This window comes from Marmota flaviventris, chromosome 18 (genome assembly GCF_047511675.1).
Source record: "Marmota flaviventris isolate mMarFla1 chromosome 18, mMarFla1.hap1, whole genome shotgun sequence".
NCBI classification, from domain to species: domain Eukaryota; kingdom Metazoa; phylum Chordata; class Mammalia; order Rodentia; family Sciuridae; genus Marmota; species Marmota flaviventris.
The window spans coordinates 8637238-8660579 of record NC_092515.1 but is presented as its reverse complement, the minus strand read 5'-3'; the positions used below and the strand labels follow the sequence as shown (position 1 = coordinate 8660579).

The window sequence follows — 23342 nt, the reverse complement described above, 5'->3', positions numbered from 1 at the left end:
CTGGAAAGCCTGCTGGGGACAGAGCGCACTGGCGACACTGGAGAGCAAGAGAGTGTCCGCTGCCGATTTCTTTTTATTGCTCGGGTTTTTTTTGTGTGTGCAGATCATTATTCATAAAAGATCTGCTTAGAAACAATGCGGCTCTGCTCTCCTGGCTGCTTGGTGGCCGTCCTGGGTTCACCTCGTCTTCTGAGCCTCCCGAGGGACCACAGTTGCAGGGTGGGCTCACCATCCTCCCCCCCAGTCTGTTTGTCCGCAGTGTCCAGGTGTCTGCTCCTGAAGTGGGTGCTGCGAGGCGGGGCGGCGAGGTCCCGCAGACAGCCGTGTACGCGGGGTTCCACGAGGTTCCGTGGCTGCCGGCCTTTCGGGTTCAGGGTTGGGCAGCGGCCGAGCTGGCGCCTCCTCCTTCCCTGAGCTGCCAGTGGGGACAGAAGGAGCAGCGCGTGGTGACCTCGGCCCGCCTTAACCACCTGTGGACGCTGCGGGTGTGCCCGGGAGGGGCGGTGCCCGTGGGATATGCCATCGGGGAAATCGGGTTGGAATGCTGAGCCCGAGCCGGTAGCGGGGTGGCCCCCAGGACATACTCCTGCTAAGGTATTAAACCGGCCGCATTGAGCCGGCACCCGGCTCCGTGCACCTGGCCAGCGGGGTTGCAGCCGCCTGCGCTTCCCCAAAGCTCGTCCTCCTCATCCTGAGTCACCTCCTGCCCCGGATTGCCCCTCTGGGCACCCCAGGGTTCCTACGAGTGTGGTTGTCTCTGACTGTCGCTGGGCCCCCTGGGCCGGGTCCAGCCATGGGGCGGCAGGACCGAGCACAGGGCGGCTGGTCAGCTGCGCCTCAGGGATGGAGCGGAGCTGCTCGGGCCCTGCCTTCAGCCAGGGCGGAAGATGCCATTTCCAGTGACTTGCTGCCCCGTCCCCGCCCCCCAGCCACAGCCTGGCACTGTAATTTCTGAAGCAGCTTCCAGAGAGCACTGTCCCCGGAGGCCTTAGCCGGCTGCCACCCTCCCCCAGGAAGGCGCAGCTGAGCTTCCTCCAGCCTCAGGAGCAGGGCTAGGGCTGTGCTCCGCCCTTCTTGGGGAAACTCTTATCTTATGGATTTTTGTCATTTTTCTTGGAACTGAGGACACATTCCCAGATACACCACTCGGAGCGGACCAAGTGTGTCTGATGAGATCATCCCCTCCCCAGGTGAGAACAGTGGGGCTTATTGAAAGAGAGGTTCAGGTGCCTCCCCCTCTCTCTGTCTCCCCCTACACACACGTGTGCACACACTCTTGAAGGCACTAGTGACAGGATAATCTACACCTTTCTGCCCTCTGCCTTTTAGGAACATGGCAGGATATTCTGATTCCTCAAGCGCACCCTCTTCACAGCCTCCTAGTACTCCACTGGAAGGTGGACTTACTGAGTCGTGGCTCACAGGAGGCCCCTGGGCAGTGAACCTGGTGCCCGTCCCCAGGTTCCACGTGGATCAGCACGCGGCTGCCGCTGTGCTGCTCCTCTTGTCCTTGGTGCAGCCCGGCTCCCCTGCAGCTCTACCCACACACAGTCACTGTGCGCTCACAGCCCAGGGGTGGCGTCTCCCCCACACCACAGTCCTCTGGCTTGATCCAGAGATTGGGCCTTTTTAAATTTTTTACAGTTTTCAAATTGAGGACCAGGAGCCGCCCCCCTGAATTGTGCCATTTGGGGTATGTGGCCCACAGAGCTGTGCCCCGTCTGACTCCAGAGTGTCCTCCTGGGCACACAGGGAAGGCTCTGCCCCGGGGCGGGCACCGCTCGCCACCGACCCTCTGCATTCGGGTCTCTGGCCGCCACTCATCTGCTCTGTCACACGCAGGCTTTGGGTCTGGACACTGCGTAGATGGAATCAGGCAGCACGTGGCCTTCCATGTCCAGCTATGGTCACTCAGCACGACGGCCTGGCAAGGTGCCCGTGCTGCAGCGTCTGTCCCTGGCTCTTTTCTCCCCTCCCGTACTGGGGATGGACCCCATGGTGCTCTGGCACTGAGCCAGGGTCTCATGAGTTGGCACGGCTGGCCTCTGACCTGGATCCTCCTGCCTCAGCCTCCCAAGCAGCTGGGGTCCCAGGAGGGCCCCACTGCTCCCAGCTGCTTTCTTCAGCCACGTGATATTCCATTGTCTGGACAGGACAGGTTTTGTCTGTCCATTCGTCCACGGGTGGGTGTTTTTGGTGTGGTGCTGGCCAATGGACCCCAGGCCTCACCTGCCGGGCAGGTCCAGCACGGAGCTGTGCCCCAGCCTTGAGCAGCTTCAGGTGAGAAAGTGCATTTCATGTCCCGCTCTGTTTCCAGACCGGAGAGGGAGCCACCGTCTGACTGCTGTATCTTTAACTTCCTCCCCCTCTTCCCTGGTCTCTCCATCTTGACTGGGTACACAGACCCCGCCCCTGGGCCCTGCTGGGGTGCAGCTTGGTTCCCTCCCTGCGCAGGGTGCAGGCGGCAGGCACCGCTGGCTCTGTGGTGCCGGTCAGGGGTGCCTGCCCCCTTCTTCCTTGCTGTGTGACTTGCGGGCAGTACCTTCTCCTCTCTGAGCCTCGGTTCCTTCCCGGGGTGGTCCCATTTCCGTCTTAGCCTGGGCTTCTTCCATCCTTCACTTAGACATCGCTGGGCCTCTCTGCAGTTCATGCCACTGGAGCCACCAGACGTCCCTCTGTTCGCTTAGTCGCTGGTGCCTGTCGCGGGCCGGGCTCGGCTCTGGGAGTGTGGGTGCCACGTAGCAGACAGAGGTCCCTGCCCCGGAGTGACCTGCTGGGAGGGCGCCCACAGGGGACTCCCCAGGCTGCTGGGTGCTGTGCAGAGAGGGTGGCGGCAGCTGGTGTGTGAAGGGTTGCTTTAACCAGCCCTTGTGAAAATGGTGACATTTGAGCCAAGACCTGAAGGAAGTGAGGGAGTGCGCCTGTCCCTCCCAGTAGGAGGGGTGTGTCTGGCAGAAGCTGCAGCAGGTGCCCAGGCCCGAGGCCCAGGCGGGCGGCGAAGGTCCCTCCGCAACGGGCGACGGCTGTGGCTGGAGCCGCGTGGTCGGGTGGCCCGGGTTCTTCCTTAAGGGACTTGGTCAGCTGTGGTGAAGGGACGGGGGACGCGACCACCTAAGAGTGCTGTTGGATGCGGTTTGAGAAGTGCGTGCCCTTGTGCGACCACCACTGCCATCAAATCACGGAGTACGCCCACCGACAGCACCTGCCATCCGCCCTGCCATCCGCCCTCTGGCCGTGGCCACGAGAACCCGGGCTGCCGTCGTTCTCTGTGTCCTCTGTGACTGGCTCCCGGGTCACAGCTCTCAGTCCTTCGTCTCTATTGTTCCCGCACATTTTATCCCCGATGCCACCGTAGATGAGTGGAAGGGGCATCACAGCTGGCGCCTTGGTGTCCTGCTCCCGTCACAGGATTGAGACCGCCCTCAAGGCATAGCCGTGTCCACTGCCTCTGCCGCTGAGCAGCAGCCCGTGCTGAGGGCGCCCCTGCTGTGCACGCAGCGCCAGTCCCTGGGTGGACCTGTGCTGTCATTCTCTTGGGTGAACACTGAGGGTGGCATGGCGGGGTCGGTGACAGGTCTGTTCAGCTCGGCCAGGTGCACACGGTCCCCAAGGTGTGCCCCATCCCGCCCTGCCCCGTCCCTCCCCTGCCCCGTCCAGGCCTGCAGTGGGTGTGCAGTGAGGCCCAGCGTCATTCTAATCGCCTGGTGGCTGAGGTGTGCAGAGGCTCCCTGGCCCCGGGCCATCGCGCCTCCTCTTGGTCGCTGCTCCCGTGTCCTGTTGTGAGCTTTCTTCCTTGTCGCGGGTCCTATCTGTGGCCTGCCATCTGTGCCAGTGGAGCAGAAGGCTGGGCGCCGACCTGGACCCCAGACCCGGTGGGTGGCCCTGGCTGTGGTGGGGACACCGGCCATGGCCCCGGGCTGCTCGGTTCTCGTAGGCGGGATGTTCCAGATTTTCAAGAATAACAGACACCTGGGTCCCTTTCCCAAAGCATTTTTCCTGGTTTCTAAAAGTTGGCCCACAGAGGCCTCGGTGTCCCGTCCAGGCCCAGCCGACCTCTGGAGCGCGGCCCTGGGTGACGGGCCCTTCCCGGGTCGTGGCCACGGCCTTGGAGGGGCTGCCTTGGCTGGGACACCTGGCCCTTCACAGCATTCCTGGCGTCCAGCGTGAGCCACCCCCTCATGCCAGCGTCTCTATTGGGCTGTCACCAGGGTCCCTGGCATTAAGACAGGCTGTGACAAGGGACTGGGGAAGCAGCCGCTGCCGGGCGGCAGTGGATAGTCGAGCGCGGGAGCAGCAGGGCTCCTGGCTGGGAGCAGCGGGGCGTTGCTGGACCACGAGGCGCAGTTCCCACGGCCTTGGTTTCCTCTCAGAGTGACAACACGTCCCGTGACTGGGCGAGACCCGTGGACTCCTTCAATCCCACAACAGCCCATGAGCCAGGGCAATTTGGAGAATAGAAAAGTGCCCAGAGCCTCTGTCAGAACGTGGGTCACCTGTGACACACTGCGTGTGTCAGGCAGAACACCACCAGCCCAGGAGGCGGCCTGTGTATTATTGTGTCTGTTTTATAGATCTAGAAGCTGAGCACAGAGAGGGGAAGTAACTCCCTTCAGGTTGCACAGCAGGGGGGCATTAAGCAGAGGGCAAATCCAGGCAGTGCGATCCCACAGCTGGCTAACCTACATATTTTGAAATGATTTGAATTTTATTGAAAAGTGGCAAAAATAATATAGAGAATCCTTTATTGAGATTCACCAGCTCTCGACATTGCCACGTTTGCCCTCTTCATCCTCTCCCTTTCGCTCTCAGTGAGTCTGCAGAGCAAAGCGTTCCCTGACTTCAGTTTTCTCATATGGAAACCCCGGTGCTGCACAGTGCACGCACGTGCTCGCTTCTCCTGAGCCACTGGAGAGTGGGGGCGCGCTCGTGCTCCTCTGCCCCAGCACCTCTGCATTGGGTTCTGGTGAACTCTCCTCTGGTGCCACCTCAGGACCACAGCGGAGCGCCAAGCTGAGCCCTGGCTCGCGGCCCGCACCTCTTGGCTCTCCCAAGGCAGTGGCGCTGCGATCACACAAGTCGCTTTGCATTTTGTCCCTTAGGTTTCCTTCAGTCGGAGGTGTTTTCTCACCCTCTTTTGTGCTTCTTGATGCATGAGCCGTGTCCCCAGCTGACACTGATGTTTTAGGAGAGTCCAGGGCACTGTTTGGTAGAATGTCCTTGGACTTGAGCTTGCCTGATGCTGCCTCTCAGTGAGATGCACGTGACGCACCCAAGGTTGGAATTTTCTAGCTCATGTTCTTAACCACTTTAGGGTTCTTCCTTTAAAAGTAGAATGTCCTGCTGGGCACCGTGGTGCACACCGGTAATCCTAGCAGCTGGGGAGGATGAAGCAGGAGGATGGCAAGTTTGATACCAGCCTCAGCAACTTAGCAAGACTCTGTCTCAATATAAAAAACTAAAAAGGGCCGAGATGTGGCTCAGCAGTGAGCACCCGGGTCCGTCTCTACTCACACTGCAGAGTCAACCGCCCGGAGGGCTGGCCGCCTGTCCTTGTCCTCGTCCAGCGCTGGGCGTGCTGTCTGACAGTCTGTTTCACTTACAGTATGTGCATTTGAGGGACATGGAATATCAAGAAAAAGTTACAAACACAGCCTTGACGTTGTGAGAAAGAAATCACCCAAGCTCATTGGACAATAGAGGAAAGACAAGGGAAAAAATGAAATATTCAGATTTCCAAAAGTGCAGAGAATGCCAAAGTGACTTGCAACCCTGCTCCTGCTTGGACCCACTTGCTCTCCCCTCGCTCTGCGGCGTCGATTCTGGTTCTGATAAGGGGCACGTTCTGAGAGCTGAAGGGGGGAAGCGCGCGCAGGAGGGCAGGCTCGACCGGGGCTGCGGGGACAGGCTGGTGGTTGTATCCTGGGGGGAGAAGCTCTGCCACTGCGGGTTGTCCCCTGCATTTCTGCCCTTCTAAGTAGACACTATTGTCCCCCCGAGGAGGACTCGGATACTCAGGTCTTTAGGTGAACAGGGCTGAGTTCCTGCAGGAAGCACCCCCCACGTTTCCAGGGCACCTGCAAAGATCTCCCTGCATTGCCAGCCTCCATGAGCTTGGCATGGGACCCCGAGTCAAGTCCAAGGCCGTGCCTCACCTGCACAGGAGTTGCTATTTTTTGTTTTATTTTGGTGGAACCCAGGGATGCTTAGCCGCTGAGCCACACCCCCAGCCCATTTAATTTTGAGACAGCATCTTGCTAAGTTGCTGAGATTGGCCTCAAACTTGCAGTCCTCCTGCCTCAGCCTCCCCACCCGCTGGGATTACAGGTGTGTGCCATCCTGCCCAGCCCCACACACAAGGCTGAACCATACTGCACTGAGGGATGTCTTTCCCATGTTGTTTTGAAGCCTGAGCCCAGGGATTTGAGAATGGCAGCCACTAGTATAGTAATGCTCACATCCTGTGAGCCTGGTCCGTGAACTTCCCCTATTCATTAATTTAATCCTCCTGATGATCTTGTTGTGGTGACATGGTTATTGTCAGAGGTGGAAACAGGCACAGAGAGGCTGAGTAATCTGCCCAAAGTCACAGAGCTGCTTAGTGTTAGCAGGAGATTAGAACACAAGTAGTCCAGTATGTGTGGCAGCCTCTGAAGAAGCAGTTTGCCTTATGTTTAACCAGATGACCCTAAGCCCGATGGTGCTTTGGAATTAGGAACAGATGACCCACTGAAGGCAGTGGTGCATCCTGTGATCCTAGTGACTCGGGGGGCTGAGGCAGGAGAGTTCTGGGCCAGCCTCAGCACTTAGCAAGACGCTGTCTCCACACACAGTAAATGGGGTTGGGGATGTAGCTCACTGGTGAAGCACCCCTGGGTTTAGTCCTCCAGTTTTGTCACAGCAAAACAGATAACCTTTTCTTGTGGCCCTTACTGCCATCTGCCAGAACATTGTGGTCATCTACGTACAAAGCTCTAGTGTCCTAAAGTGAGAGCATACCTGTTTCACTCCGTGTTCTCGCAGCTGTGACTGAAAGATCTGACCAGAACAGCTGTAGAGAAGGAGAAGTTTGAGGGCTCACGGTGTCAGAGGTCTCAGTCCACAGAAAGCCAGCTCCACTCCTCGGGGCTCGAGGTGAGGCAGGACATCATGGTGGGAGGGGACGGCAGAGGGAACCAGCTCACATGGCGATCAAGAGGCAGAGAGGGAGACTCCTCTCTCCAGATATCAAATGTACACCCCATGTCCCTGCCCCCAACGAACCAGCCGCTCCAGCCACCGCTCGGTTATGCCATCAGGGTTGATTCACTGGTCAGGTTGAGGCCACCGCCCAGTCGTTTCTCCTCAACCTTCTGGTGTCTCACACGTGAACTTCTGGGGGACACCTCACATCCAGACCATAACAGGACCCTCTCCGGGCTTATGCAGCATGGAACCTGCACATCTGTAGGTGGCTACCCAGAGGTGACCGAGTGTTTTCTAAGTGTCTGCCTCAGAGAGGACAGTGAATGTGCCCATGGGTCAGTCACTGAGCAGATGCTGGTCAGTGTTCGAGAGGAAGGCCCAGGGGGTGGGGTTGGCGGAGACGGCCTCGGTTAAGAGGTGACATTTCAGCAGGGCTGAAGGAGCCAAAGCAATGGACGGCCTGTCCCTGGGGAGAACCCTCCGGGCAGAGGCAGCAGCCAGAGTGGAGGAGGTCATACTGGGGAGGCCGCGGGGCCAGGGGAGTGAGCTGGGGGCAGGTGGAGGAGCGGAGTGCCCTGGTGGGGACCTTCCTCTGAACGAAAAGAGCCACCCTGTGAGAGTGTCCCTGTGGGGACCAGCCAGGGGCAGGGAGCCAGCTGGAGGCAGGTGAAGCGTGGGCCTGGAGGGGAGGGGTCTGCCGATTCTGGACAGTGACAGGACGACATCCCTAGAGAGAAAGCAGCAGGGGCTGCAGCCGAGGGCCAGGGCCAGGGCTGTCCAGGGCCTGGCGCGTGGGAAAGTGTAGCAGCGCCCACCTGTGCCCACAGTGCTGGCCATGGTGGTGCCACACTGGACCCTCAGGAGGCCATGGCAGTGCGCACCTCTCTGGAGGCCAAAGCCCGTCCTGGCCTCCTGCAGAGCCTGGGGAGGGCCCGACCACAGACCCCCCGAGCCAGGCTCCAAGCAGACCTGCCCTGTGGCCCTGGTGCCCTTGGCGGAGGGGCTGCCACAGTCTCCAGTCTGCAGAGGGGTAATGACCTGGTGCCTCGTGTGGCCAGTACAGAAAGCCTGTAGCCTTTCCTCTTTTTATTGTGAAAAGAAGATTCCTCTGGCAGTTATGAAGCCCCTCTCACACACAGTGCCTTATAAACACCTTTACTGGGACATCATCCCGTATAGTTCACCCGTCTCACGTGGGCAGTTCCCTCAGTCGTCACACCGTCACCATAATCAATCAGCTCAGAAGGAAACCCTGCGTCTCTTGGCCATCACCCCCTAATTCTGTTGCCATCTGTCCTTGCCCCCGACAACCACGGATCTGTCTGTCTGTATAGATTTACCTGTTTCAGACATTTTCATGCAAACAGGCTCGTACATGATGTGGCCTTTTCCCCTCCGGCTGATTTCTCTCTCTCAGCACAGTATCTTCACGGTTTGTCCAAGTTGTCACATATATTGGTACATTGTTCCTTTTTCTAGCTGAGTAAGTAGTATTCCATACTCTGGGTGGACTCCCTTTTGTGTATTCCTTCATCACGGGGTGGACACAGTTTGCTTCCATTGGGGGTTTTATGAGGTTTTTGTGTGGACTGCTTACCCCTCCTGGGTGTCTGCCTGGGAGTGGAATTCTGGGTGATTCCAGGTTAATTTTTTGAGGACCTGCCAGATTGTCTCCAGCAGCTGCGACATTTTACATTCCCAGCAGTGCACAAAGGCTCCGGTTCTGCTTTGTGATTGTCATGGATTCTCCTGTTGGGCCTCCGGTTGCTTGCACTCAGCGGGTGCTAGGAACATTCTGGAATGTGCTGTGGTCCACATTGTCTCATTCAAAAAGGCGAAGTTACACAGAGCGACCCCAGCTCTAGGAAAACTCCCCATGGCTGCCCTCTGCTTGGCCCCCGTGTGGCCCTTGTCCCGTGTCCCTCCTGGACGTCCCTCCTGGACGAGGCCTGGAAGCCTCCCTGCGGTCCTTGCTGCTGGCTTCGGCCTTCCAGTCCCTGCTGTGGTCTTGAGAAGTGCCCTCTTCCCTGTGCCTGGCAGGCCCGACCTCAGCCACGCTGGTCCTGTCCCTGCGGGGGGTCCTGTGGGGCTTGATGTGAGGAACTCACCGTGAGCGCCTCAACATCGTCCTGTCTTGGGTTCTCTCCATCACGGGGGCACTCCCTGCGTTTGGCGGGCAGGAACCTCTGGTGCAGATAACCAGTCAGAGTCTCCTGGGCCGGTGGGCGAGTCCTTCGGAGCCAGGAGGGATGGCTGACTCCCACTGCTGCCCCCTCGTGCCCTCATCCCTCTGGTCAGCCTTCTGTGCAGCCCAGTGTCACCACCCTCCCCACAGACTGGGCTTTTCCAAGCCACGGTGGCCACCCTGGCTGTGACCTGGCCCATGACCTTTACCTCCTCTCCACCTCCAGATGGCAGGTCCCCTCTGGGTCCTTTGGGCCTCACTAGTTCTGAGTGGCCCCCATTCTGAGCCCCGCCTCTCATCTCTGGTCAGATTGTGGATATTCTCCCCTCTCCAGCCGCGTCTGTTCCCGTTGCTCCCCTGTTCAACACCAGCTGTGGCTGCTGAGAACAGCCCTGTTGGGTCATCTGGTCAGTATTTACACAAAGTGATCAAAACAGACAGAAACCTGGAACTCACCCCTCCTGGGGGAGACAGGCAAGAGCAAAGATAAATCACATTTATGGCTAGTCAGATAGTGATCAGTGCTTTAAAGAAAAGCAGAGCAGGATGGGGGATGGCAGGGCTGGGTTAGGGCAGTGGTTGTAATTATAAATCCAGATGGGTTGAGCCTCATTGACCTGATGGCAGCAGAGAAAAGGGAGGAAGAGCAAAAGCCTTCCAAGCAGAGGAGCAGCATGTGTAAAGGTCCTGAGGAAGGTCCTAGTGTTTGGGAGGCATGTGGAGGAGGCTAGATAGAGGAGAAAAGGCAGGGGGTGAGGAAACAGGAGGGGTGGGGACAGATCATGCAGGGTCTGTGGCCTATTGAGGACCTGGAATGTTGCTTTGAGAGAGGTGGGAGCCAGGGAGGGTTCTGATCAAAGGAGAAACCTTGAGCTAACCTGGGTTCTACCAGAATCTCTTTGGCTGCTGTGCAAGGATGAGATTGCAGGGAACAAGAGCCAAGGAGAAGGGCCAGAACCTGGTGGGGCCACGCAGCAAAGCTGTTTTGGCGCTGTACAGGGTGGGCAGGCCCAAGACTCTATTCCAGAAGGCAGAGGCCCAGGGGCTCAGTGCCTCTCAGAAGTAGCAGATCAGGTTCCGTGGCCAGCACCTTTTTTTCCCTCTCCAGTTTCATTGAACAAGGCTGAGTTTTTCAGGTTTTTAAAAAATTTCAGTGGCTGTGTGCGAACTCAGGGCCTCCCGCCTGTTGGGCGCATGCTCTACCCCTGCGCCCACACTCCCACGCCCAGGTTTTTTTTTTTTTTTTTTTTTTTTAAGGTAAACTTTTTACTTGTGAGTAGTTTCAGGTTTGTGGAAAAGTCACGAAAAGGGCACCGTCTGGGACACCCACCACTGGTTTTCCCAGTGTTACCGTCTCACGTGACCGCCCCACGTTCCTCTCATGGTGCGTTCCTCTCGCGGGACTGGTGCAATCTCGCGGGACTGCTGTGCGTTCCTCTCGGGGGACTATGGTGCATTGACTTGCGTGACTGGCTCGTTCCTTTTTGTGAGCAAGGCGTGTTGTCTCGTGGCTGCGATGCGTTCCTGTCGCCGTGGTGCGTTCGATGCGCGTGACTGTGGCTCATTCCTCTGTGGCTGGCGTGGTGCAGCCTCGCGTTTCCTCGCGTGTCCGCGTTGCCACCGCAGGTTGGCGCCGGCCAGGCTGGGCGTGGAGTCGGACGTCCCGAGAACCCCGCTGCTGCCCTGCTCCGGCCTCTGGCGAGGCGCTGCCTGGCCGTCGGGGCGCTGCGGGGTGCTGCCTGGCCCTGGGTCGTCTGTCCCAGCCCCTCCTGGCTGCCCTCTGACCCCTGGGGTTCGCCCTGATCTCCTGGCAGGAGCCGGGCAGTGGGTGGGCGCCTAGAGAGCCCAGTGCGCCTAAGGGCTCCGGGCCATGACGGCTACGTGACGGTCAGCGTGGCTTCCCGCTGTGTCGTTGACCATGGTCATTTGGCCAAGGCAGTAAATTCCGGCAGAAAAAAAAAGGTGAACATGTACCTTCACGTGTGCAGCATGCGTTTAACTTCTTCTTACAGCGAGGGAAACAAGGAGGTCAAAGCCTCGCCCGAGGTGCGCACAGCAACGAGGAGGCAGAGGTGGGACTCAACCCTCGGACTCCGGCTCCACGGCCCAGCCGTTCCCCATGGCCACCATCCTCGTCGTGGTTGTTACTGTCATTTTGGGGCCCGTAATCAGACCCAAGGCCTGGCTCCTGCTGGGCAAGTGCTCTACCACTGAGCTGCCACCAGCCCTTTTTATTTATTTTTTAAATATTTTTATTAGTTATTGATGGACCTTTATTAATTGCTTACATATGGTGCTGCCAGTCGAACCCAGGGCCTAACACATGCTAGGCAAGTGCTCTACCACGGAGTCACAACCTCAGCCCCCGCCCCCCTTTTATTATTTATTTTGGGACAGGGTCTTGCTAAGTTTCTGAGGCCGGTCATCTTCCTGCCTCAGCTTCCTGAGTCCTAAGGGATTCCAGGCGTGCATCACTATTCCCGGCTTGTCACCTGTTTATTAATAAACTGTGTGCACACATGACCACACTTAAATACATTAAAAAACAGTCATGCAAATGTAAGTTTAAAGGCATTGAGGGAGATTAAAAAAATCTTAAATAACATTGTTTTATCAGTGATCAATAGTAGTGATTATTTCCAATAATGTTCTGATAATTTAAAAGTTTTGGCCAACTTTTTTGCCTATTCTGTTAAAAACATCCCTGCTTTTACTTTGTGTTGTGTTTCATAAAAAGTTCTGAATAGAAATGGAACTATCTGTTCCATGTTTATTTTGTGGTTCCATTAAATTGTTGGGTTTTTTTTTTTTTGAGATAAGATTCATACAACATAAAATTAACCATTTAAATTGTACAATCAAGTGGCATTTACTACAGTGATAGTGTTTTGCAACCATCACCCTTTTTCTATCTGGAACATTTTTAATCAGAAAATCCAGTACCTACTGAGCATCCAGTCCTCACCCCTCCTTCCCTGCCCTCTGGCCGCCTCTACTTTGATTTTTGTTTCTATGGTTTACCCCTTATGGTCATTTCATATTGATGGAATCATGTTACTTGAGCTTTAGTTTCTATACGTTATTATCTTTCTAAAACGTTTTTATTAGTACTTATAATATACATTATTGTCTTTAATCTTTTTTTTTTTTTTTGGTGTGGTCTGTGTCTTTCTTGTGGTGATTAATTTTAAGTTGATAGTATAGCATATAAATTGACCCAGTGGGATGGATACTGAAAAACCAGGAATGTGTCAGGCTGATTTGCCCTTCCAAAACTCATGAAGGAGTTTAATCCCCAAAGTGTTATGTTAATGGCATTAAGGAAGTGGAAACTTAATCCAACTAGGGTGTTTAGAAGTAATTCAGTAGATTAGGTCCTGAGTTCTTTCTTATTTTTTTTTTTTAAACTTTTAGTTGTAGCTGGACACAGCACCTTTATTTATTTACCCATTTGTATGAGGTGCTGAGGATTGAACCTGGTGCTTCACACATGCGAGGCAAGCACTCCACCACTGAGCTACAGCCCCAGCCCTAGGTCCTGAGTTCTTATGATTGAATCCTGGTGGCTTTATAAGGAAAGATAGATCACATATGCAAAGATATGTGGTATGCATTCCTGCCATGATGTGCTACAGCCCCCGGGGGACCCTCAAAAGAATCTTTTTGGTGCTGCTTGGATTTTCAGCTTCCCAAACTGAGCTAAAAAAATAAACCCATCCTTTCTCTATAAAGTAACTTGCTTCATATATTTCATTACAGTAGCAAAAAGCTGGCTAATTCATGTCATCAAGGAAGGAATGTCAGTGGATTTCCTAGGAGATCTAGTGCCATTCTTGGATTTGCCTTGTTTCCTATTCTGCTGATCTCCTCTGTCTAGCCTCAATCCCTGTATTGAAGACCTGTCCACATTAATTTGTTTTATCTCTTAAGATTTGGGAATAAATAGAAATACACTTTCTACCAGTGTAATAGAGCAGAGAGCCCAGGAGGAGAGCCAGGTACATACAGATGTCTGGTGGGAGGCCAAAGTGGCTGCTGGTCAGCTGGGGGTGGGGTGGGGAACAAGACTCATGGTAAATGGAAGGGAGGACAAAAAATAAACAGGTCACCCGAATGGAAGGAGACAAAATCAGATTCCTGCCTCATACCACACACCCGTCAGTCCTAGGATCACTGAAGGATTGAAAGTCAAATGTAAGCCTGGAAGCTCTGTCTGGTTTGGGGTGGGAAGGAGACACAGGAAGTGTTGCTGGGAGGACAGCCTCGAGGTTCTGTCCTCGCACAGGCCTCCCCCTCTCCTGTTCCCTCCCTCTCTCCTTCTGTCTCTGAGGTTCTGAGCAGCCCTACCTGCTCTGTCTAGGGCTGGCAGGTGACTCTTAATAAGGTGCTTGGTAGTTTGGGGGCCATCCGATCCATAGGAGGAGTGGTCACAACTGAAGAGGTGACAGCTGAGGGGTAGGAGACTGTGCATCTCACTAAGGACTCAAGCCCCACCTTCCCATCCCCCAGGTTCTGCGGGGGTCTTGGCTCTGGTCCTCCCCACGGCCCTCTACAGCTCACCTCTGAACCCCTGTGCTCTGCCATTGGACCCACAGTCTGACCAATTCACTCCTCCTCTGTGGCCACCACTGCTTCCTGCCTGTACCATCACTGTCACCTCCTTACCTCAGTCCTTACCTCCCACAGGCCATCCTTGGCTCAGTAGCCAGAAGGACCCTGTGCAAACCCGAGTCAGGTCACAGCTCTGGACTCACTCAGAACAAGGGCGGTCCTCACCGTGGCCCTCCAGGCTCTCACTGTCCCTCTGGCCTCCTCTTCACCTGCTTGGGCAGCGATGTCTGTTTTCCTCACTGCTGTCTCCCCGGCACCTTCGATAAAGCATTTGGCATTTTTAGGGGGCAATAGGGAGTCAGCAAAGAATCCTGAGAAGGGCAACTACATGGCCTGGAAAAAAGTAGCGCATTCATGCTTGGGGATAGGGTTAGAAGGGACTGGGGAGGAGGCGGGAGCCCCAGCAGTCCCCACAGGTCCCCGTGGCTAGCAGGGGAGCGAGGCAGGAGGTGCTGGCTGTGAGATCAGCAGGAACCAGGAGGAAGCTTGGTCCTGGTGCCATGGCTGGGGACTGGCCAAGGAGGGGATGTGGGAGCTGCCCAGGCGCTCGTCCTCACCTGGCCCTCACACCTCAGCTCCTGCTGCCCCACGGTGGGCATGAGCCTGCTGCTTCTGCGGACAGTTTGCTCTGCCCTGTGAGGCTGTGGAGGACTCGGGGGATGGCAAAGCCTCGGGCCACGTCTGATAGCAAAGGTGGTGGCAGGGAGGGAAGAGGGTTGTCTCCATGCCAGGAGAGCCCGTGCTGCTGGGTTCCTGCGGACACCAGAGGCAGGGCCAGGGAGGGCTTGGGAGTTGACAGTGGCCTTGGTGTCCAGGAGGCCTGTGGCTTTTTAGTCTCTGTGCTCAGCCGCTGGTCACTGTTCCCTGAGGACTGTGGCTGAGACTCCTGAAGTTTTCAATGGATTTAAAAAAAAATTGTCAATATTTGGGAAGGCTACTACATTTGCATGGCTTCAAAATCAAAAATTAACTTGGGAAATACAAAGTGGAACCCCCAACACACACCCGCCAGTCCACCGCTGTGCCTGGGCCTTAGTCCCCTTCCTTGTTCCCGTCCTCCAGGTCCCCTTGTGGTCAACCCTGGCCTGCACGGCCTTCCTGGAGTCCTGGAGACACACAGAAACGTCTCGGGTAGACGCTCTGCCTCCTCCTCCCTCCTCTTCAGCAGATGGCAGCGTTTCAGGGCTGTTCTGTGCCTTAAGTGTCCATGTGACAGAGCCGGGAAGCCTGTTCCTGTGGCGGGCAGACGACACCCTTGTTCTGTTCCTGCTGCACTCTTGTTGACGTGTAGTTCACCTGCCGTGAGATCCCCTGTCTGAAGGGCACAGTTCAGTGGTTTGGGGTGCAGCCTGGGCCCCCAGCAGCCCCTCTGGACCCCTCCATCCCGTAGCCCCTGGCAACTGCTGATCCACCTCTGCCTCTGGGTTTGCCTCTGGACATCCTGTGAGTGGAAGGGTGCGACATCTGCGTGGCACCTTCACACGCCTTCGTGTCCTCGCGACCTGCCGTGCTGTGGCCTATGCTGGCGCCCCGGCACACAGTGCCCACTCGCATGGGTGTGCCCTGTGCATCTGTCGGGCTGTCAATGGTTCCTGGGACCCGTGCGAGTCTCTGTGGACCTAGGTCTTCATGTCTCTTGGTGTAAACAGCAGGGCAGAACCATGTGTCACTGTCAGCTCAGCCCTGTGAGGACTTGCCAGGCGGGATGTCACCGCACCTGTCACCCGTGTAGTTCCCCCCAGAGGGTGTGCCTCCTGTGGCTTTGACGGGCATCTCCCTGACGGCCTGTCGAGCTCCCTTCCAGTGCTCTCTGGCCACTTATCCTCTCATTCTTTTTCTTAGTGGCAGCAGTGTCCCCCTTTAGGTGGCCCATCATTTATCTGCCCTGTTTCCACTGGGTGCCAGTGGACTTTCCCAGCAGCTTGCCAACACCTCCCCACCGCATGCCTCTCCACGCACGATCCCAGGCTGCTCCTGGGGAGACTGGCAGGCGCATGCTCATCTCGGATGGGTTGCCACACGCAGGGCTCCGCAGTCACGCAGGATAGCAAGTTTTGAATCTGTCTGCTTGCTAAGGTTTCTTTATAACCCCAGATCAGTGCTGCCGGTGCTTTGTCTGCAGACACATAAGGGACGGAGAGAAACCCGAGTTCCCGTGCACATGTTCCCAGCCAAGGCCCAACGGGCAGCTCTGCCTGCCTTCACCTCATATCAGCCACACGCGCCCTTCCCAGGGTCTGTTTACTACCCAGTTTCCCACGTTTCTGTTCTTTGCAGAAGACACTTGAAACAGCTAAATCACAAAGTGCTGCTAGTGTCCCTAAGCATAGGAAGACTGGCGTGTCTTATGGAGAAAAGGCATGTTGGCTAAGCTCTCCAGGCCTGAGGTGACAGTGCTGCTGCTGTGAGGTCTGTGACACAGCAGCCTGTGTTAATTGGGGTGTTTGAAAACAAACATGCACAGACCACATGTCCCTCAGACACCCCGGCTCCTGGCACCCTAACCCTGCATCCCCCAGAGCAGCCTGCGGACTTGCTGACTCAGCATTCAAGCCCACTCTATGGACACACCGGCTATGGGCGACAAAGACCCGCCAGCAGGCCACGCTCTCCGAGGACATGGTTTACACACAGAAATCGCACAGCCCTTCAGAGCACAGCCTGGTGAATTTTGCCCAATATTCCCCAAGTAAGCATCACCCAGCCTCAGTGCAGAGCATCTCCATCATTCCAGAAGGTTCCATTATGCCCTTCCCAGTCAGTACTCCCTCCCCTCTCCTGAGGCTAGCACACCTCTGATGTCTTTGCACAGATGAGCTCACGTGGGGTGTCGTCTTGTGCACCCCCTTGCCTTGCTCGGCTCAGTCCAGCTGAGGCTCTTTCATGCTGTCGTAAGTGGCCCAAGTTCATTCTCTTTACCACTGAGCCGTGTGTGGCTGTCACACAGTTGTCCATTTGACAGTGTTGATGCTGGTCTCTTTCTAGTTTGGGACTTTTATGAGTCAGTCCATCATGGAGATACTTTGTACCAAATGTTTTTGGCGACACACTTTTTGCTTCTTGGTGAATCCCTTGGAGTGGACTTGCTGGCTCCTGGAGTCAGTGTGTGTTTCATTTTAGTCAATCAGGTTTTTGAAAAATTCTCCCTGGAACAAGGTGTCTGGTAGACAGCCATCCCAGTGACTTCTGCAGCTGAGGCTTGCCAGGCCACTGGGCCTGTGTCTGTTGGACTTTCTGGGCCTTCCTCTCAGGAATGCAAAATGGCTGCTGCAGCCCCAGTCACGGTCCTCAGGCCCACAGCAGTCCTTCAAGCAGACGGAAGGAAGGGGGCAAGCAGTCTTCCAAGGCAAGGCTCTGCCTTTCTATCCAAGTGTGAACTTTTCCTCTGTTCACACTCACTGCAGAGGAGGCCGAGGAAGGAAGTTTCCCTCACTGTGATTCGTCCTCTTGGGTGGGCACAGTGATGAGTGAATCCGAATGTGGCCTCTGCCTGCCGCATCAGCATCACCGGGACCTGTTGGAAGTGCAGATTCTGTAGCTGAAAAGCCATGCGGGTGATTCCCGTGGAGGCTGGAACTCAGGCACCAGGTGCGCAGCAGGGCCGCGTCTCCCTGGCTTCTCTCAGCTTCTCCTGGCTCCGTCTGCCCAGAGCCCAGAGCCACGGCCTCCGGCCACCCGTGTCTGTGGGTGTCAGTGGAACCTCTTCCTCCGTCTCCCCGCCCGCCCGGGCGCCCTGCATCTGGCCCTTTCGCAGTGTTCTCCCTGCCTCCTATACTCCAGCACCGAGAAGGCTCCAGCCTCTCGAGAGCCCGGCTTCCTGGCTGGCGAAGGGGGGCAAGCAGAAGCGCACCTTCGTCCTCCCAGGGGCCACCCGTGCATGTGGCCTTCTAGCCCCTGCAGGTCCTTGGAGATGCACCACGGGAGGGAACCTGTGGGCGCTGAGTTACGTGGAGCCCGCGCTGCACGGAGGTGCCGCCGTGGCACCCGTCTGTCCTGGGTGTGAGCTGGACAGGACACTCCGAGGGGAAGGACCTGGCGGGGCTACTGCAGGAGGTGGGGCCCGGGAAGGTGTCACAGGGGGTTGCCACGTGGGGTGGTGTGGTAGGGCAGGCTGACGTCCTCGTGTGGTTCCCACGGGCGTATGAGGCTGGGGACCTGGTTCAAATCCTGGCTCTGCCTTCCCAGTGACCTTGGGTAAATTCCACACCCTTTTATGCCAGGGTTTCCTCACCAGGAGGTGGCACGGGATTGTCTGCTGGTGGTCACAGAGAGGGTGAAGGAGGGTGTAGCTCTCCAACAGCACCTGGGCCTGGGGACGTGCTTGGCAGCTTTGGCTCTGGTGGATGGGGACCGCACAGGAGGTGGTGGCAGCTGAGGGCAGATGGACAGAACCAGGACCATCCGATGCCCTTGATGTCGGGCTGGTTTTGGCCAGCATCCCAGGTAGGGTTACGTTTGTGGCTGGGCAGGAATTAGGGGGGTGCCAGGTCACTTGGGCAGTGTTGATTCGCCAGTTGATGAGGAATTTTGACAATAGGTGCGGCCGGTGGTGACTGAGCCGACCCCGTGCAGGCTGGGAGCCATTGGGAAGAGCCGAGGGGAGGCTGGTCCCTGGAGAGCAGGGTAGAGTGGAGGGGCCCGTGGGGGACAAGGCTTGTCCTAGGTCCCCAAGAGGGCTGTAGCAGTTAGCTGTGCTGCAAGACAAACAGCCCAGCGCTTGAGATGGCCCTGGGCGGTGTTGCCAAGTGCCCGTGGCAGTTCCGAGGCACCACTGGTACCCGCTGCAGATCTGGTGAGGAGGAACTGGACACAGCGCAGCAGGTCTCTGCCCCACATTGTCTGGGACCTTGCTTGGATGACAGGCTGGCAGCGACCCTGGCTAGGAGCTAACAGCCCGCTCACATGGATGCGTGGCTCCCGAGCTGGGATGAGGAGAAGTTGGGACTCTCACCAGGACTCCCGCAGGGCACAGTGGCCCCAGAACAGTGGACTTTGAGCTTGGGGCTGCAGGCCTCCAGGGTCAGTGTCACAGCTGGCAGGGCAGAGGCTGAATTTGACGTGTTTCTGCTGATCTTGCTTCAGAAGCCAGAGTGACACTTGTGTGCACCAGGCCTGTCACAGTTGTCCTACCCCGGCTCCCCGATGAGAGGGAAGTAGCAGTCACATGGTGGCAGGCTGTGGGGGCCTGAAAGTGCTGTCACAGCCATCGTCAGGAATTACACCCTGCCCTGGTGGCTGCACACAAACCTTGATCCTCTGGTCAGAGCTTCGACTGGGCCTCGCCGGAGCTCCTGGCCAGGCTTGATGTGTGGCCACACAGGCGGTTCTTCTAGGGCGTGGCTGGCTGTTTAAGGGGTGGGTGTGTGACAGGCGTGTCCCTCATCCTTCTGTGGGCTAGCCTGGGCTACTTCATGTGGCAGCTGGGCCAAGGGTGGAAGTGTGCCAGGCTCAGAAACACACAGTGTCACATGCATCCCGTGCTGTTGGCCAAGCCAGTGGGGAAGCAGCCCAGGCCCAGAGTGCGGCAGACCCTGCGGAGGGCTGCGCTGGGGCCTCCTGACGGCCTTCGCAGCTGACCGCAGCGGGCCTTGCTCCAGCCCCTTCCCTCCAGCCCACTCCTGCCACCTGAGCCTCTCTTCTCGGTCACTGATTTCGCAGGCGTCCTTGACCCGTGGCAGACGAGAGCAGAGAGCCCTTGCCATGGACTGCAGATACACCTAGAAATGCCAGCTCCTTGACGTCACGTTGGGTTTGCCTTCAGGAGTGGAAAGCCAGACAGTGGGCCTCACCTGCGAGGGCTGAGAGTTTGGAAGCAAACTCTGTGAGGAGCGACTGAGGCGCTAGCCCTGTCCTCCCTCTCAGCCGCCCCCCCCCCCCCCCCGGGGTCCTATCAGCCTCAAGGGTGTGTGTTTGAACTGGGGATTGAACCCAAGGATGCTTTACCACTCAGCTGTAGCTGGGTCTTTTCACCTTTAATTTTTTTTTAATTTTTTAGGTGTAGATGGACACAATACCTTTATTTTATTTTATTTTTTTATGTGGTGCTGAGGATTGAACCTAGTGCCTCACATGCGCAAGTCTTGCTCTCTGCCACTGAGCCACAACCCCAGCCCCTCACTTTTTATTTATTTATTTATTTTTAAAAGATATTTACTTAGTTGTAGATGAACACACAGTATCTTTATTTATTTTTATGTGTGAACCCAGCGCCTCACACATGTGAGGCAAGCACTTTACCACTGAGCTACAGCCTCAGCTCCCTCGCTTTTTGTTTTTGAGACAGGGTCTCAATTAGTTGCTGCGGGTCTCGCTAAGTTACTGAGACTGGCCTTGAACTTGCAATCCTCCTCCCTCAGCCTCAGGCGGGCACCACTGTGACCAGCCAGCCTCAGGTTTGTCCTCTGGTTTCGAGATAATTGCCACAGCTCCACTTTCCTCAGCTCTGTTGAGAACTATAAGCAGGGAGCAAAAAACTTCCTTCCAGAGAAGCTCTGATTTGCATTCTGGAAGAAGCACGGTCCAAGTCGGCCAGAGTCCCCCGTCCTTCTCACAGAGCAGATGCCAGGCCTGTACACCTGGTGTCGTTATTTGTGGTTCTGTGGCTACTCTAGCTGCAAGACAGGCGGGAGCGTGGATACCTGGGGAAGGAGGTTGGAGTGCCCGGCTTAGTCCAGCTACCTGGAGGCTGTGTGACCACAGCTCACAGTATGTTTGAGAGGCATGTGATCTGAAGTTCCCCAAACACAAGCCCTTCCTGTGCGAGAGCACTGGAGTGTTCTCTTGGTGGGTTTGACTGCACGCTGTTGGTGGAAGACACTCTGGGTCACAGCTTGCTCATTTGATTTCACAACCTTCCAAGGCGTGACCCGTAGTTGGGAAAGGCCTGGCTCAGAGCAAGCTTTGTTTACATCTTGGAGTTGGCAAGTGTGTTCCCCCGAGCAGTGCGGCTCTGCAAGCACGCAAGGGGGAGGTGGGGAGAGCAGCAGGTAGACGCCATGCCACAAGTGACACCAAGTGACATGGTTTCTCAGGCTTTTGCTCTTTTTCCTTCAGGGAATGGGAGAGGTACTAAAATTCCTACTGAGAAGTGACAGGGAGCCGGGTTCTGGAGCTGACGGGGCCTGTAGCTCCCTATCCTGCGAGGCGGCCTGGCTCCCGCACAGCTCTTGATGACAGCGCAGAACTCCGATGGCATTACAAGTGGAGGAGGAATTCACACGGTGTTCTGGAAGGACACTTTGTCATTGTTGCGTCACTGCTGCTCTCAGGCTGGCTGTGGTCTTCAGGCCTGGCCCGGCTGCTTTTTATAGCGTGGTGGTGAAGGATGAGGTTTTCTGAATCACAGGGTCTGAGTTCAAATTCTGGCCCCACGGTATGATTTGGAGCCAGTGTCCTGACCCCCTCTGAGTCTGTTTTCCATAAAGTGTGAGTCAGCCCCATTCCTCCCTCACAGTGGAGTGTTGGGCACATTGTTAGTACGAGGCCCCACGTGCCCAGGTGCCCCATGTGCCCTGTGCCTGGGCTTACGCAGCTCGAGGTTGGACCACAGGTGAGCCCCGGCTCTCCGAGACTTACCTTGGCAAAGGCTTGGCTCGCCTGTGTGCCTGCCTGCTGCGGGTGGACCTCCTCTGCCCACATGCCCACTCTTGTCCACTCTGTCCTGGGAGTCAGCAGAACCATGGGATGCCTCTTAAAGCTTCTGCTCTCAAGGGACGCTCCATTTCATTTCAAGTCACGTGGCCATGCCTACAGGAGCAGGCCATCGAGGGCCAGTCTTGCACAGCAGCCCCCCCCCTATGCGCTGGCAGTGCTGGGTGGCAGCTCTGCACGCAAGCAGCTTGCCCCGCCCCGTTGCTTTGCAAAAGCTTCTGGGTACAGGAGGGTGGCGTGGCAGCGATTGTCCAGAGCCATCCTCAGTTCACAACTACCGACTACGCTGCCAAGGCCAAGGACTGGGTCTGCATTAGCTCTTCAAGATGTCCACAGCTCTTCCCCGTGCCAGACACACAGTAGGTGCTTAGTGAATGCGTTTTCACCAGGCTGCTCTTTAAATAAATGAACGGTTTTGTTGAACTCCCCCATGAGCTCACACTTTCATTCCATAAGTATTTATTGTGGCCCTACTGTGTGCCACTGCTATGCAGGGAACTTAACAGGCAATAGCCTCTCCTTGACGTTTTGGTAGGGGTGAAAGTAAACAACCACACGTGGACTCTTGAGTAGCAAAGTTTCTTTTATTTATTTATTTATGTGTTGAGAATTAAGCCCCAGCAGCTGCTCCATCACTGAGATTCACCCCCACCCCAGTCCTGTTTTTAAATTTGAGACAGGGCCTTGCTGAGTTGCTGAGGCTGACCTCAAATTTGCCATCCTCCTGGCTCAGCCTCAGGCATAACTGGGATTATAGGTATGCACCCCACACCTGGCTAAAGTGTATTTTAATTAAAATTTTTCATGATGGACCTCTTCAGAAATATACCACATAGAACAATAAAAGGCAGAGCCCCATGGCCAGCAGCCAGCTCCATCCACCACGTTCATGGGTAAGCTTCTTGCTAAGGGTGGTGTCCAACCCTGGGCCCTGCCCTGGGGAGGCCACCAGCCACCAGTGGCAGTCGGGCACTTTCCCTGTGCCTGGCTTAACTGAGGACTGTGCTTAATTCTGTTTAACTTTTTTATTTAAATATTATTTATTTAAAACTCATGTTCCTGATTGCCTTTCCTTAAGAGTTTTTCGTGGTGGTAAAGGTGCACATATCACCAGCTTTCCCAGACTTGCCGTCGGAAGTGTGCATTGGAGTGGCGTCGAGTGCGTTTGCACCACGCAGCCACCGCCGCATCTCCCCAGGCCTTGCAGCCTTCCAGTGGAAAGCTGCGACTACCCTAACCCCCGTGGCCACTGTGACCGCTCCGGGCGCCCCGCGGCTTGTTTCACTTAGCACGATGCGCGCGGGCTCCTGCGGGTGGTGCGGGATTCCCTCCAGCATTGGCCCAGCCGCGCGCCTGCGCCGCGTTCTGCGTGTCCATTCCTCCGTGGTGGCCGCTGGTTGCTGCCGTGTGTGAACGGTACTGTGGACATGGGTGCACGGGTAGCTCTTTGCGGATGTGTCCTGAGGCGGAGCTGCAGGATCACGTGGTCATTCTACCTTGAGCGCGTGCAGGGGCTGCCGGACTCTGCCACGTTCCTGCCACTCCTGCCGGCGCTGAGCTCCGCCGCGGTGTCCTGGCCATCGCTTGTTACTTTCTGCATTTTTTTTTTGAAAGTGGCCACCCTCGTGGGTGTGAGGTAGTCTCCTGGTGGTTTTGATTGCCTTTCCCTAAGGATCCATCATGCTAAGCATCTTTTTATGTTTATTGACCTTTT

At 56.2% G+C, this 23342-nt stretch overlaps 1 protein-coding gene and 1 long non-coding RNA gene across 2 annotated transcripts in view; one reads left to right on the top strand and one right to left on the bottom strand.

Annotated features, from left to right (window-relative positions):
• The window catches only part of Bicra (BRD4 interacting chromatin remodeling complex associated protein), a 69176-nt gene that overhangs the window by 19398 nt on the left and 26436 nt on the right, over window positions 1–23342 (top strand). The window lies entirely within an intron of this gene.
• Window positions 56–2838, bottom strand: LOC114100903 (uncharacterized). The gene is made up of 2 exons (XR_003584169.2): window positions 2543–2838; window positions 56–415 (listed from the first exon to the last, which is right to left on the bottom strand). It is a non-coding gene; the product is annotated as an uncharacterized lncRNA (long non-coding RNA).